Here is a 15,710-nt window from a genome sequence, read left to right on the forward strand (position 1 = left end):
GGCAGAATTAAGTCCCACGCTTCTAACTTATCAGGTCAAAGTCATTTTCACCTTAAGAAACAAATCCATGAAATGTGGTTCCTGGTTCCTTAAAAAAAAACGTCTTAGGGTTCCAGGATAAAGTGCTGGCTTGAGGTACTTTTACAACTGCAGCTTGAGCTAGCAGGGGGTGTTTCTTTGTTGTTCAGACTGAAGGGAGAGAACCACGGGGACAAGGAGTTTGGGGGAGGGAGCCAGGGAGACATAATGTCACTCACAAACCACCAGGATGACCGCAGCTCTCCTGCGCTCAGGAAGTCAGACATTTTCTGTGTCAGGATTCAAATGTCTGCTTAGCAAACAAAGATCTCACCCTTCTTTGCTGTCTAGAAAGTGTCACTTCGGTTTACAATCCCAGACTGCTTTATTATCCTGGTAAATCGTATTCACAGCTGACAAATTGAGTTCCCTTTGTTGGAGAGGAGCACTGGAGGGGGGAGTGCTAGGATTTGCACAGTCTTAAAAAATGTCATTTCACAGAAGAAAATGTGTGGCCTTTCACACGTGACGGGAAGAGCACTGGGATTATTAATCTTATAAATACAGGCATGCACACCCCCCTTCCAACCTCTCAGAGTCCTCGGGTGAACTAAACAGTGCCATTTGAATGATCGTACCAAGAAAACCAGGCAAATATAAATTTAAAATTTAAAATAAGTTGCAACACTTATTTTGTATACAATCCAAGGGGGGAAAAAATCAAGAACTAAAGTTTGTTTGTTGGTTTATGACCAAAAATTGTCCATCAAAGCAATAAAAGTCATTGTCAAGAAACACGAAGCAATAAACAGAGCAAAAATCAATACAACTATTTCTATGTGTTGCTCCTCTCGAGGACACAGTGTGGCCATGACAGAAGTAGCCTGAGGTCGGCTAAGGGCACTGGCTTTGGAAGGGACCATAGGACTCCAGGCTCCTTGGCCCTTCCTGTTGGGTTAAGTGACCTCTCTTTAACTCTCACATATGCGACTGCCACCACCACCTGCAGGAAGAAATGCAGTCCAGACAAGCCCCTGACACCCATGCCATGCTGTCTCCACTGTCAGCCTCCAAAGCTGTGAGCTAAAAATAAAAAGCCAAAAATCTTTCCTTTATACAGCCACCCTGTCCTGAAATTTTGCTCTGATAATAAAAGAGTGACTCGTACAGCTATCCTTTCAGCCCGTTGGGTCAGGAAAGTTTGGAATGTGTGCACTACGGTGCATGTTCCTATTGAAATGGAACACAGAACATCAGGCGTTGGACTTGCTTTCCTGGGAAAGAGACTTGATGGGGAGAATAGTCCATGCTTTATCCTAGGAAACAAGAAACAGTATTGGCCAGATGTGATGACTATTTGTCTTCAACTCAATTCAATTCAAAATGCTGTCCATTTGACTGGCTTCAGAATCACCGAAGAGACAGACAGCTGCCGGATGTGTCTTGTGAAGGTGATTCCAGACAGGACTGAGAAAGCAAGAGCTACCCTGACGTGGGTGGCAACCGCTCATGAGCCAGGGTCAAATCTCAATAAAAAGTGGAAAAGAAGAAAGCCAGATGACTACTGGAATTCTTCGTTTTGTTTTCAGTCTGCCCAGATGTGAGCAAACAGCCTAACACTCCCCCAACCACACCTTGACAGGTGTTCTAGACACCATGCCTTCCTCATCATGATTGACTGTGCCCTCAACTCTGAACCAGAGTAAACCTTGTCTTTGTTAAGCTGCTTCCTGTCAGGCATTTGGTTAAAGGAACGAGAAAAGTAACCGACAAAAATCAACAAAATTAATTTAAATATTGCATAAGAAACATTTTTCTTAAATGGCTTAACAGCACACATAAATATTTTATGTACGCTTAGAATTTACTTATTCACTTGCATAGTATTAGGTTTGTGTGCATGTATGTTTCAGCACGTATGGCACAGCACGAGTGTAGAAGTTAGAGAACACAATTTTGTGCCTCATGTGGGCTCCAGGGAGTGAACTCAGGATGTCAGGCAGGCACATCAGGGAGTGCCTGGAGCCACGGGCCCATCTCACTGACCCACACAGTATTTCATAAACAGATTCATAAAATTTAAAAATAATCCAGCTACCAGAGAAACTTCTAGACATTTACTTTATTTTACGAGGAGGGAACCAATGTTTTCTCTCCTTCGTTTTGACTTATTTCTCAGCTTCAGGTTCACGATCGCTTGGCAAAATCTTGAATGCTCATTGCAGATGCACCAACCAGTATTTTTTTTTCTTTTTATGTCTTTTGAAATATACACTCTTTTCATTTCATTCAAGTGTTGCAGGGTGTTATGACAGACCAGAAAAGCCTCAATTGAATTAGCGTAATTAAACTCCAACTCTCTGACAAGTGAAATGTGGCTGGTGGTTCATCACCACGTCAGTAATGTAACCCAACAAAAACAGGCTCTTGAGCGGCTAGGAAGAAGCTGCTATTGATATGTTTCTGTCGTTGTCTTTGTCAGAAGACATCAGCTACTACTACAGTGCTAGAGCAAAGGGGGGAGGGTGGCTCTTTTGTTCTCTAATGCAGTAGACATGGTTATAACATCTACAAATTTCTTTCCTGGGTGGAGAATCCATCGTAAATAAATCTGCTGTTCACGGAGCTTATCAGAAAAGCCCTTCCCTTTCCGTTTACAGTCAGGAAGCCATTTCATGGTTGTTTCATTACAACAGGGCCTTAGGAGGTCGTATCTGAACTGAATTCAAAGAATCTCTTACTCAGTCGCTCTATGTTATAGAAAATGAATCTGGAGACAGGCCAGCAACCTCCCTCTGAACCCATGTAATGAACTCTGAAAATATACTGACATAAATAGGAATTTTCTTTCATCCCCTTTTATACCTTTTAATAAAAATTATTTTCAAGAATTAAGTGATGAGTGCAGGTCAGTCCTCAACCTACCAGAGACACCCAAAGGAAAATAACTAAAATCCAAGTCTGATGTATTTAGCATAATGCTTCTATAAGCCAAGTCATGCCCCACCCCTACTGAGGCATAAAACCATCCCAAGTGTCTCAGAATACGACTTGGAATATGCAGAGAATGGGTATTTTTAAGGGGAAATGAAGTTAAAATAAGATCATGGTGGCAGAATCAAGCACATCAGAGCATTTTCTTTATAAAAAGAAGGAATCTGGTAGACATGCGCAGAAGACCCCATGAAGTCATGTGGAGAAGACAGGCATCTCTAAGTCTGGGAGACAGGGAGCCTCACCCTGACTCAGTGGGCCAGCCTCCCAAACCCTGAGAAAACACAATTCTGTGGCTTCAGCTGCTCAGCCGGTGGTGAGCAGTCCTTTGTTAAGGAAATCCAAGAAAAGTCATACAGTGTCAACCCGAATGCAGTGAGGGCCTACTCATTTGGCTCAATCCAAGAGCTAGTTATACATATATATGCTAATTATATATTTACACATGTATTATACACACACATACACACAGATACATATATATATATATATATATATATATATATATATATATATATATATATATATACACATAAACACACACACACAAAAATTTACTATCCCAAGTTTCAAGAAGGCCCCAAATCCCTGCTAACTCCACACATCCCTGTTGTGGCTCTTCAGGCCCCAATTTCCACTTCTCCCGACAAAAGATATGCTATGCAGAAAAGCTGAAACCATGAGTTCATGTTCTCTGAACTTTCATTGTTTTTAAGGCCAGAGTATTATATGTTTGTTTTCCTTTCTTTACAGTACAGGGGATTCAAGCGAGCTCTTGCACATGCTAGCTAAAACTCACTGAGATACACCTCCCGTTTCTCAATTATTTTATATTTTAAAAACTATTTTTTGTTAGGGGCCAGCAAGATGGTTCAGTGAGAGAGAAGGGCACTTGCTAACAAACCTGACCACGTGGGCTCAGTCCATGGCCTCACATCGTGAAAGGGGAAAGTAATTTCCCATAATGCCCTTTGATTGCCAAACACGTATGATTAGACATATGCACAATAACCCTCAAAATAAACAGATAATGCAAAAAATTTCACTATATATATATAAATATATATATATAAATTATTCTCACACCTTTTCTGTTACTTAAAAAATATACCTAAGAGCATGCATGATTCAGAAACACTTCCAAGGACTCTCTCTTACCCTAAAGCTGACTTTGACAACAGTCCCCTATGCCCAGGGAAAAACGAGCCTCAAATATTCACCTTACTCTTGAAATGAACTTCTACTATATACAAAGTGCTGAGTCTAAAGATTGTTCATCCACCTGCATAGATATGAATAATTCACCTATAAATATAAATTTTAAAAGCAACGTGATTTAATTTTCAACATCTAGGGAATCCTTAATGCATTGAGCCTTTACATAAGTGTACTGGATCCTGAGTCCTGTACTGACCTCTGCAATAGGACAGCATAGAAGCCAACCCTTATTGCAGGAGGAAGTGTGCATGGCCCTTCTCATTGAGCCTGATGCTGACCCTCTGTGCATGGTCCTTCCCGGTGAGTCTGATGCTGACCCTCACTGTAGGAGGAAGCATGACCCTCCCTGCTAAGCCTATGCTGACTGAGCACAGTCACTTGCCCTTCTAAGAGTCTCCAAATTCTTCAGCAGTGCTTAACTGGCTATCTTTCTAAACTTTTCTTATAACAACACTTGAATCCTCAACTTCAAAGAGCCAAACATCTAAAATGAGTAAAAGCAAAGCAAATCCTTAGTAACCCACGTCTGCTTTTTTTTCTTTTAAAAGCTTATTTGGTACAATTTGATTAAAATATGCAACTCATACACATATACACTTTGGAAATGACCAGATATGGTATTGATGATAGAGTTCAATGACATAAGCACTATCCTCAAATCAGACAGGCCTGTATTTTAACCATAAGTTTAAAGACTTAAGTGTGTTAGAAAGCAAGCTTCCTATCATTTCTTTTTTAACTTTTTTTTGTTGATTTTATTGAGCTATGCATTTTTCTCTGCTCCCCTCCCTTCCTCCCCCCTCCCCTTCTGTGCTCTCCCATGGTCCCCATGTTCCCAATTTACTCAGGAGATTGTGTCTTTTTCTACTTTCCAAGTATATTAGATCCATGTATGTCTCTCTTAGGATTCTCATTATTGTCTAGGTTCTCTGGGATTATGAATTGTAAGCTGGTTTTCTTTGCTTTATGTCTAAAAGCCACTTATGAGTGAGGACATAAGATGTTTGTCTTTCTGGGTCTGAGTTACTTCACTCAATATGATGTTTTCTAGATCCATCCATTTGCCTCCAAATCTCAAGATGTCATTATTTTTTTTCTGTTGTGTAGTATTCCATTGTGTAAATGTATCCCATTTTCCTTATCCTTTCTTTGGTCAAGATGCATTTCAGTTGTTTCCAGGTTCTGGCTATGACAAACAATGCTGCTATGAACATAGTTGAGCACATGTCCTCGTGGTATGATTGAGCATCCTTTGGATATATAACCAAAAGTGCTATTGCTGGGTCTTAAAGAAGGTTGTTTCCTAGTCTTCTGAGAAATCATCATACTGATATCCAAACAGGCTGTACCAGTTTGCAGTCCCACCACACATCCATGAACACTTGATTTTTGACAAAGAAGCAAAAAATATAAAATGGAAAAAAAAGAAAGCATATTCAACAAATGGTGCTGGCATAACTGGATATCAACATGCAGAAGAATAAAAACAGGCCCATATTTATCAGCATACACAAAATTCAAGTCCAAAGGGATCAAAGACCTCAACAAAAACCCAACCATACTGAACCTTATAGAAGAGAAAGTGAGAAGTACATTTGAGCACATTGGCACAGGAGACCACTTCCTAAATATAATCCCAGTAGCACAGACACTGAGAGAAACAATTAATAAATGGGACTTCCTAAAACTGAGAAGCTTCTATAAAGCAAAGGGCATAGTCAACAAGACAAAACGGCAGCCTACAGAATGGGAAAATATTTTCACTAACCCCACATCAGACAGAGGGTCTGATCTCCAAAATATACAAAGAACTCAAGAAATTGGTCATCCAAAAAACAAATAATGCAGTAAAAATAAAGGGGGGTACAGATCTAAACAGAGAACTCTCAATGATGAATTTAAAATGGTTGAAAGACACTTAAGGAAATGTACAACATCCTTAGTCATCATAGAAATGCAAATAAAAACAAGTCTGAGATTCCATCTTATACATGTAAGAATGCCCAACATCAGAAACACTGATGACAACTTATGCTGGAGAGGATGTGGGGTAAAGGGAACACTCTTGCATTGCTGGTAGGAGTGCAAGCTGGTACAACCCCTTTGGATGTCAGTGTGGTGATTTCTCAGAAAATTAAGAAACAGCCTTCCTTAGGACTCAGCTTCTTACCATTTCTTTTCCATATTCTCATCTAAGAAAAAGGCATGACAGTAATTAGCAACGTGATGTAGTCACCAAGGTGCTAAGCTGGTCACAATACAATGTTTAATGCCATGTAAGTACATGTCACTTCTCTGGCCAACTATAAAACCCACGTGGGTTCTTGGAAACAGCCCAATAAGGCTTTAACTAAGTTTTTCAATGCACTGTAGAACCTAACCTCCTGCTCAGTACCCAGAAACAAAAATGACCCTGCAGTCCCATGACCGATCTTCTTGATGTCTCCTTTTGGGGCAGATTTCTAATGAAATTTGGAGTCACACTGATGTGGGATTCCCCTCTGTATGATGTAAATACCACTGGTTAATAAAGAAACCATTTTGGGCCTGTGCAGGGAACAGAAGTGGGTGGGAAAAACTAAACTGAATGCTGGGAGAAAGAAGGAGGAGTCAGGAGAAGTCATGGAGCTGCGGCTGAGACAGACATGCTGAAACTTTGCTGGTAGGCCATGACCTTGTGGCAATACACAGATTAATGGAGATGGGTTAAATTAAGATGTAAGAGTTAGCCAGAAATATGCTAAAGCTATTGGCCAAACAGTATTGCAAATAATATAGTTTCTGTGTGATTATTTCACACAGAATTAACAAGCAACCTCCCACAACATCACGCCTTAGATTTACCATAACAGAACTTCAGGGTTGATGGGAATCTCAAAAATCAAATACATTTTTTAAATTGTCTTAAAAACAAAATGCAAAAGGATAATGAACCTATGATCTATGTCATATGAACAAAAGCAGCCATATCCAGATGCTTAAATCAGAAGCTTGTTGCTGTGGTAGATGAGGAGATACTTCAGCCAGCCAGAGACCTGTGCTCTGCTCTTGCTTCCCCTGCCCTTCTGTCACGACCCCTCCCTGGGTGGAATGAAGCTGGGACAGAGGGAAGGAGGTCCCCGCAAAACTTGCATGACATAGCCGGGCGGTGGTGGCGCACGCCTTTAATCCCAGCACTCGGGAGGCAGAGGCAGGCGGATCTCTGTGAGTTCGAGGCCAGCCTGGTCTACAAGAGCTAGTTCCAGGACAGGCTCTAAAAAAGCTGCAGAGAAACCCTGTCTCGAAAAACCAAAAAAAAGAAAAAAGAAAAAAAAAAACTTTCATGCCATAAAGACCCAAGAAGACGGGTATTTGAGTCGCAGCCTGGACATTGGTTTGGAAGCAGCCTGAGAGAAAGCCAGAGTTCTCCTTACTTGCTTTTCCCTCAAGATTTCCCATTTAGCATGTCTGTCACATGAACTAGCAGGGAAGAGTGGCAGAGGAAAAGAAAAGAAATAAAAGAAAAGCTGTAGACAGTGGAGCGAAGTGACTAACCAGGTAACAGAAAATGTGAGCATCTGGGGAGAGACCGGAAAGGAAACCTGGGAATGGGCAAAGCTTGCCAGATTCTCGGGTCAAAGAAATAGAGGGTGAATAACTTTGCTTTCCAGAGAGTGAGAAGCTACCCCTGTCTCACTGACCCTGCGATCAAGTTTCTTTAAAGTCTATAAACTTTTTCTTTAAGTCTATAAACAGAGCAATTTCTCACCTGATCTTCTAAAACAGGAATTAGTTGGCTCCTTTCACCTCTGTAGGAGTCATGTAGGAGCACTAAAATTATAGGCAAAGCATCTATATTACTACTATTCAGAGGTAAATGCACAAAGGCATGATAAAAGTAACAATTATGAACAAACAGCCTGACCACAGTTGGGGTGCCTAGATCTTTTAGTACCCTCACAACTGGTTTTTGGGAGCTAGAAAATATGATACAAAATTTTAAAATCCACCAACCTGAATCTGGACATTTTTCTATCTCAGACCCTTCTAGAAGTGAGTGCCATTCACCCTGAGGTTATCATTAAAGTTTGTGCATTTTCTATCAAGAGGTTGATCTGTGGAATCAAACCATGCCTGAGGGAGGGCCCATCCTTCTACACTAAAGGCGAGTCTCACAGAGACCTGCATGTAGATATCATTCAGCAGTATTCCTGATACTGTCCTTGGTGAAGCTAGAGAGTTTAGCAAAAGAAGAAAAAGAAAAAGTGTTCTGCAGAACATATATCTTCCAATTCCAAGTCTTATTTTCTAATTAAAGGACCAGGATTGTATAAACGAGACAAACAGATGTGGTATGATATACCACACAAGGTTAAGGAAATGCCATGAAAGCTTTGATGTGACTAGCTGAAGAAGACAATTACGCTATTTTCTAATGAGTTGCAGAGACTGGTGTATCTCCCCCACCAGAGGCACACAGACATGTAACTGCAGATGGGTGGTCTGTCTGCTTCAGGCATGGAGACTCCAAGTTCTCAGTTCTGCATCTGCAGCTTTTCAGCTATGGGACTCTTCAGTCTAACCCAAAACAGAACCTTTAAAAAAATGGCATCATGACAACATTTCCCCTTCTCTCTGTCAAACTCTTGACTTTTGCGATGAAAATCAATTTACTTTTACCCTTTACCAAGGAGCCTTCATTTATCAAACTCAATTTTGCAAAGCTGAGTCATATTCAGCCTGTGGTCAGATGTGACAAGTTACCCTGTCCCTGTCCCTCTGGATCTATGTCTAACCCTACATTCCCTAAGGCAATAAGCAAGTTAGCGTCAGGCAAATCCTGTTTGCTTCTAGGTCGTAACTTTGGTGTAGGACAGTGTATTACACATAACGTATGTCCATGGTAGTCAGGATGCCCTGGCATCAGCAGAGATGCTTTGCTGCCATGAGCTGTGGCATGCGCTGAGTAGCTGAACGGGGCAATAAGGAAAGACATGGGGCAATGGACCTGTGCCTGGAGACTTGGAATGGTGGCCCAGGTGATCTTATGGATGGAGGGCTCTAAACAGTGCTTTCTCTCTCTCACTAATTAAGCAATAAAGCAGCCCTAAGGGAATTTTGGAAAGTGAGAACTAGCAACAGAGTGGGGAAGGAGGCAGAATGCAAACTCTCTTCCCCCTGCCAGTGAGCTCCATCACTGTCTCCCTCTTGCAGACTCAGCTGGACTCCAGCAGCATCCAACCTGAGAGTGGATATCAGGTACAGGCAGGGAAGGTGCTGGGAGAAAGCCTGGTCTGCCTTGAGTTCAAGCAAGGGACACCTTACAGTGCCAAATCACTGAGGAAAATCTTTCATTTTTCCCCCTTCATTTATTCACACTTAGGAGTTGGGTCCTTTCGCTGCACAGGTAGCCACCATGACAAAGGCCTTGAGGTTGCTAAGAATACTAATGACAAGAATAGGATTTCCTTTCTGATTTCAGCAACAGTGACACCCACAGGATGCCACCAACCCTAATGGCTTCTCTTTCTCTTTATGTCACAGTACTAAGCACAAACACCGTTGCAGGAAACACATATCTTAGGGAAGTAGTTGAAGCTTTAATTTTCTGGTTGAAGGACTAAGAGAGGAATGACTGCCCAGAGGAAGGAGCTCAGAAAGTGGCTTCATAAAGGTTTCTGTGCATGTCACTCAAGGGTCTTGCGCCAGGCTGCATTTATGCGAATGCCATCCTAAGTATCGGGCCATCGACTTGAAGAGCTTCTAGCTAGAAGTTGGACCTGGGTCCTATACAGGTGACATGATATGAACATGCCGACCAATGGGAGAACACCAAAAAGCATTTTGGAATCCTGTGGGAAACCAGAACTTGTATCTTGAACTTCATCAAGTCACCTGCTTACTAAGGAAAAAAAACAAAAACAAAACAAAGAAGGAAACTCAGGTTCTTTAAGGTGCCAGAACAAGGTTAAACAAAATTAACTCAATATGAATAGAAGGGAGGAATTAAAGTGGGCAAAACTCAACCAAATTTCAAATAGGAAAACATCCACAAAAAGCAGAGTAACCAACAGACAATTTAGAGGGTAGGGATAAAGTTGAGCTCTGCCAAGACTGCCTGATACATTGGATGACAAATACCACAAACGAAAGAGAACTCTCTCTACAGACTCCACAGAAATAAGAGATAAGGAAATTCTTTTAACAATTCCATACATATTAATTGCCAACATACAGGAAATGGACAAAGCCTTTGAGTAATCAAACGACTATGAAAACTTCACCCAGGAAAGATAAACAACCTGAATAGTCCTAGAGCTTCTAAGATAATTGTATCTACTGCTTAAAGGTTTATTGCTCAGGGAGGCCAGAAGAGACTGCCAGGTCCCCTGGACCTGTGACCTGTTGAACTCCCACCCACCCCCTCTGTCTGTCTGTTTGTCTCTGTCTGTCTCTGTCTCTCTGTCTCTGTCTCTCTCTCTCTCTCTCTCTCTCTCTCTCTCTCTCTCTCTCTCTCTCTCTCTCTCTCTCTCTCTCTGTGTGTGTGTGTGTGTGTGTGTGTGTGTGTGTCCAGCTCCTTCAATCTACAATTTAAAGATTGAAAGAAAAATTCTGATTGCCAAATGATCTCACTCACGGGCAAATTCTAACAAATAAATGATGGAATCTTTTGCAAATACCTTGCTAGAAAACGCTTCAACAAAAGAAATTTACAGCTGGGGAAATGGTTCAGCAGTTCAAAGTGCTGGCTGCTTCCCTGGGGACCTGGCATGGAGTCCTAGAATCTACACTGAAGCTCACAACCATCTGTAATTCCAGCTTCAGGGGATTGATTATCCCTTTCTGGACTCAGGTGACACCAGGCATTCATGTGGTGAAGAGATATTCAAGCAAGCAAACACCCACACATAAAATAAATTAAAATTAACCTAACAGTGAAACAAGAATGATTTCCTAAATCAAGAGCAAAACAAGGGTGCCCATTCCTATTTAACATCATATTATACCCCCTACCTGATACAACAGTGCAAAAGAAACATAAGTATACAAATTGGAATAAAATAAGCCAAGCTATTCCAATTGATAAAGTGGAGGATGCTGACAAATTCAAACTAAAAATAGTTCTTAAGCCTGGCCACAGGATATAATTAATATAAGGTCAGTGCATAAGAGTCCACATTTTTCTATAGACTATCACTGAGAAATTGAAAATTAGCACAAAATTTAAATTTCCAAAATTATCATTAAAAAAGAGACACAGAAAAATGAAACAACTAGGTACAAATCCGATAAAACATACACAAATCTGTGTGTTGACAACTACTATAATGATGAACAAAAACACCATTCCAGGATTACAGAGCCACAGCAAAGCAAACAAACAAAATAAACAAAACCCCAATAGTTCTTATATTGGCCTACAGATTCAGTACAATTCCAGTCAAATATCATTATTCAGATGTTTAAAAACATAGCTAAATGGTGAATGAGACATCTGTATTAATTACTCCCCCTAGTCCGTGACTCAGGAAAGACCACAGAAGAGGGGGTGGAAAGAATGTAAGAGCCAGAGGACTGGGTGGGATAAGCAAGCAAAATTCTGTATTGTAGAAAATCCCTGGGAGGAAGGAAAGAAAGAGTAGCCCATGGAGTTTGGGATGGAAGTGTGTTAGGAGAGCCTAGAAGGGGAGGAGAGGGACTGAGTGGTGGACATGGTCAGGATACAATGATTACATTCATGAAATCTTCAAACAATAAACAAAATTATTGTTTGAAAAATAACTGATCACATAATCGTCATTAAAACTTTTTACTGTAAAGAGGATTGTCGTAAGACTGAAAAACAGAAGAGGAGACACAGAGAAAATATTTGAAAGGTCTGGAATCCAGAGTAAGCATCAAAGTAAATTCAACAGACAGAAAGCAAATGGTTAATTAAAAAGTAACCAAAGAGCTACAGACATTGCTAAGTTAAGAGAATACTTGCTTAACAGACACAAAACCCTGGGTTCAGTTCCCAGCATCAAATATTCCCTGTCAGTTGGTACTCAACTGTAATTGCACCCCTCAAGATGTAGAGGCAGGAATCCAGGGTTTCAAGTCATCCTAGGTTATATAGTGAGTTGGAGGCCAGTCTAGGATATATGAGACCCACTCAGAAACCAACCAACCAAGAACCAAAAGACTTGAACATTTGCAGAGTGAATAAGTAAATGACAAATAAGAATGTGGAAAGATGCTCAGTATGATTAGCCACTTGGGAAACAGACGAAAACTATCATGAAACAAAACCATACTCCCACCGCAGAGACTAATAGTTAAAGCTGATGGCGCAGCCATCGGCAGAACGCCAGAAGAAATAGGGCATGATGAGAACGATCATCATCGCTAGCTGGAAGGTAAAATGGCAAAACCACTCTGGAAGCAGTTTTCCATTTGCTCTCTTAGGAAAAGCAGATCTACTTGCCATGTGGCTCTGACCATCTCATTTCCAGACATTTCACCTGAAGTAATGAAAACTTTTGCTTATACAAAATCTACTCTTTAAAGGTTTAAGCCATCTTAACAATCATTTCGAACTGGCAGGAACCCAGGTATCTTTCAGTGGGTGAATGGAAACAGCCACAGAGTGGAATGCAGCTCAGAAATAAAAGCCAACAAGTGACTGATCCGTATGACAACTTGAATAAATCTCAAAGATGTTATGTTCAGCTGAAGTGGGTTATATAGTCTTTGGTTCCATATTTGTGGGATTCTCAGTGCCACAAATCTATGGTGATCAGATGTTGGGCGATAAGAGTAAGCGATGATGGGGTGGTTCACAGGGCAGTATTTTGGATGAAAATTAGCAATACACCAATCTGTGTCTTGGTGATGATGACAGTTAAGTGAATTCACACTTGCTTTAAAACTCATGGAACTGCTGCCGCATATTCATTTCAAATATTAATAAAACAAAAATCAACTCTGACAAATACTCAGTAAAAAGCTGCCAATGTAGAAATACAATTCAAATCTCTCTCCTTGCTGCCGTGTTGAATTGTAACTGCCCTGTAGTCAACTCAGTTAGGTCTGTTGCCAGTGGGTTCATTTTCCCCAGGGTAGAACGTAGCTTTTCGATCTCCATGCCTTTAATATCCCAGAGTATCTGGTGTCTGAAGGAAATAGCGTTGAAAGATGAAGATGATGAGTCAAATATAAATGCATCACGTTATTTCACTTTCATGCCAGAAGAGCAAGAAGGAACTAGAACCCACTGAAAAGCTGCTACCAATGAGTGAGAGAATTCTAGAAAGCCTTATTTTGAGGTTTCATATGCTTTTTATCAGATGCTAAAATTGGAGTGAGTGACTGAAGGGTTTAACACCATTCTTGACAATTTAAGAAATGAAGCTGGCACGTGCCCTTCAGTGACTACTTCCCTTTGAACACACGTCATCACATAAAGCTTATTCATTATTTAAACTACACTGTAGAGAAACCCTGTCTCGAGAAACCAAAAAAAAAAAAAGGTGTGCATAAAAATATTCTCAGCTTAGCATTATCTTACTTAGTGAATGGAGCATTAGATACTTTTATTTAAAACCCATCAATTCATGGGTGGCCATAAAGGATCAAAATATTACATAATTCTAGGGGTTGGAGAGATGGCTCTATGGTTAGGAACATGTACTGCTTCTGTAGAGGATAAGGGTTTCATTCCTAGCACCCACATCAAGGTTGCTTATAACTACCTGGAACTCCAGCTTCAGGGGATCCTGTTGTCCACTTCTGAACTCCATAGGTACCTGCATTCATGAGCACATGTCCCTCCACATATACAATTTTTAAATAATAAAAATAAATCTTAGTATTCCATAGTGCTGAAATTTTGTATGTGTTTGGATTTGAGTTTTATGTCATGACTCCTGACAATTGATGTCTCATCTGCTTACACATTAAAAAAAAAAGTCACTAGAAAACCAGAGAAAAGGATGCTTTCCTGAAGGTACTTCAGACCGTTTCCCAAAGGCAATGTTAGCTTTAGGAGTAGCAGAGAGGCCCCTCCAAAGATTCAAAGAGCATCTGTTTGAAACAGTTTCCGGGTGAAACAGAAAACCAAGCCATCTCAGGTCAGGATGCCAGGTCTGAATTGTCACAGAAGAAACACCGTTAACAAGCTGAGAATGTCTGGGCTTCTCAAATAACGTGGGCAGAAGAGGCTAAGCCATCGCTGCTTCATGATGTAAAGGCACAAAATGAATGGCTGTGCTTGGGATTCTCTCCCTGTCCTTGTTCTATTTGACAGATTTTACCACCTGGTTTCTATATTCCACCAAAATGTCCTAAGTTTTGTTGCACAAACATTCCCATCTGTTATTCAAAGCTGAAATATCTATATGCCGTAATAGCAAGATACAGACATGAAATATTTTCATATTAATGCTACAGTGTTAAAATAGCCACACCTACTTTTTGCTCTACCCGTGGAAACAAACACCATTTATGTCACCGTAGCAACTCACTCCTGGAGTACAAAATAAACAACCCCACTTAAGATTCATGGCTACAATGTCAAAACAACCCTGCTGGGGATAGGAATCCAAACACTCACATCCATTTTTGTTGTTGGCATTCTCATTTCTTTGATCTAAAGATGGTGCCCCTAAAGGCATGACCAGAAGACTGGCAGCCAATTTTTTTCAAGACATATTTACTGAGGGGCCTACAGAGTGGAGAGTTTTACCCTGAAAACACCAGCAGATTGGACATGAAATACCATTACCCTATGGGGTTTTGATTGTCTGATTGTAGCTTGTGCTACATACAAGTACTAAGTGGTTATGCTGATCTCTAACTCAATCTGCAATATAAAACAGTGCCTGGAACTCAGCCAGGGAAAAAAGAAATATTCCTCAGTTAATATACAGTTCTAAGAAATGAGAAGCTGTAAGAATTCCCCCAGTTAACACCTATTTCTAATAAATGGGGATCTATAAGATGAGATAAGATCGAGTAACTAAGCTTTGGTAAGTACTCTGCAGCACTGCTGGGCTTCGGACTTCACACAGTTCCTTATTACACACAAATGTTCCTACTCATTAACCCCGCCAACCAACCATGGCTTGGCTTCCCAATGCTCTGTGAACTTGTCTGGAACACAAAGATTCATAGGGCAATATTGCCAATCACCTCAAGTAGGCCAAGTCTGGTGTGGGATATACACACATTGAAAGATCAGGTAATGAGAACCAAATTAAACTTTAAAAACTCTAACAGATTTGTCAACCGTGAACTCCAGTGAGGTATGAGTGACTCTGATAGCAAGAATAAAGGACGAATTCTTTGAAAAGGTGAGCATCCCACTGGGTCTTGAGAAATACACAGACTCCAGACAGGCAGAAGGTAATACGAGTTTGGAAGTTTGACTGCCTGAGTTTTAATCTCCGTCTATGACTTATTAGTGTGATCGTGGACACGTACGCAGAGGAGAGCATGTTTTTACACATACATAGTATCCT

The 15,710-nt window shown here is 40.7% G+C and overlaps 1 protein-coding gene across 4 annotated transcripts in view; it reads right to left on the reverse strand.

Annotated features, from left to right (window-relative positions):
* The window catches only part of Dgki (diacylglycerol kinase iota), a 454,067-nt gene that overhangs the window by 149,144 nt on the left and 289,213 nt on the right, over positions 1–15,710 (reverse strand). The window lies entirely within an intron of this gene.

This window comes from Arvicola amphibius, chromosome 2 (genome assembly GCF_903992535.2).
Source record: "Arvicola amphibius chromosome 2, mArvAmp1.2, whole genome shotgun sequence".
In the NCBI taxonomy this organism is placed as follows: domain Eukaryota; kingdom Metazoa; phylum Chordata; class Mammalia; order Rodentia; family Cricetidae; genus Arvicola; species Arvicola amphibius.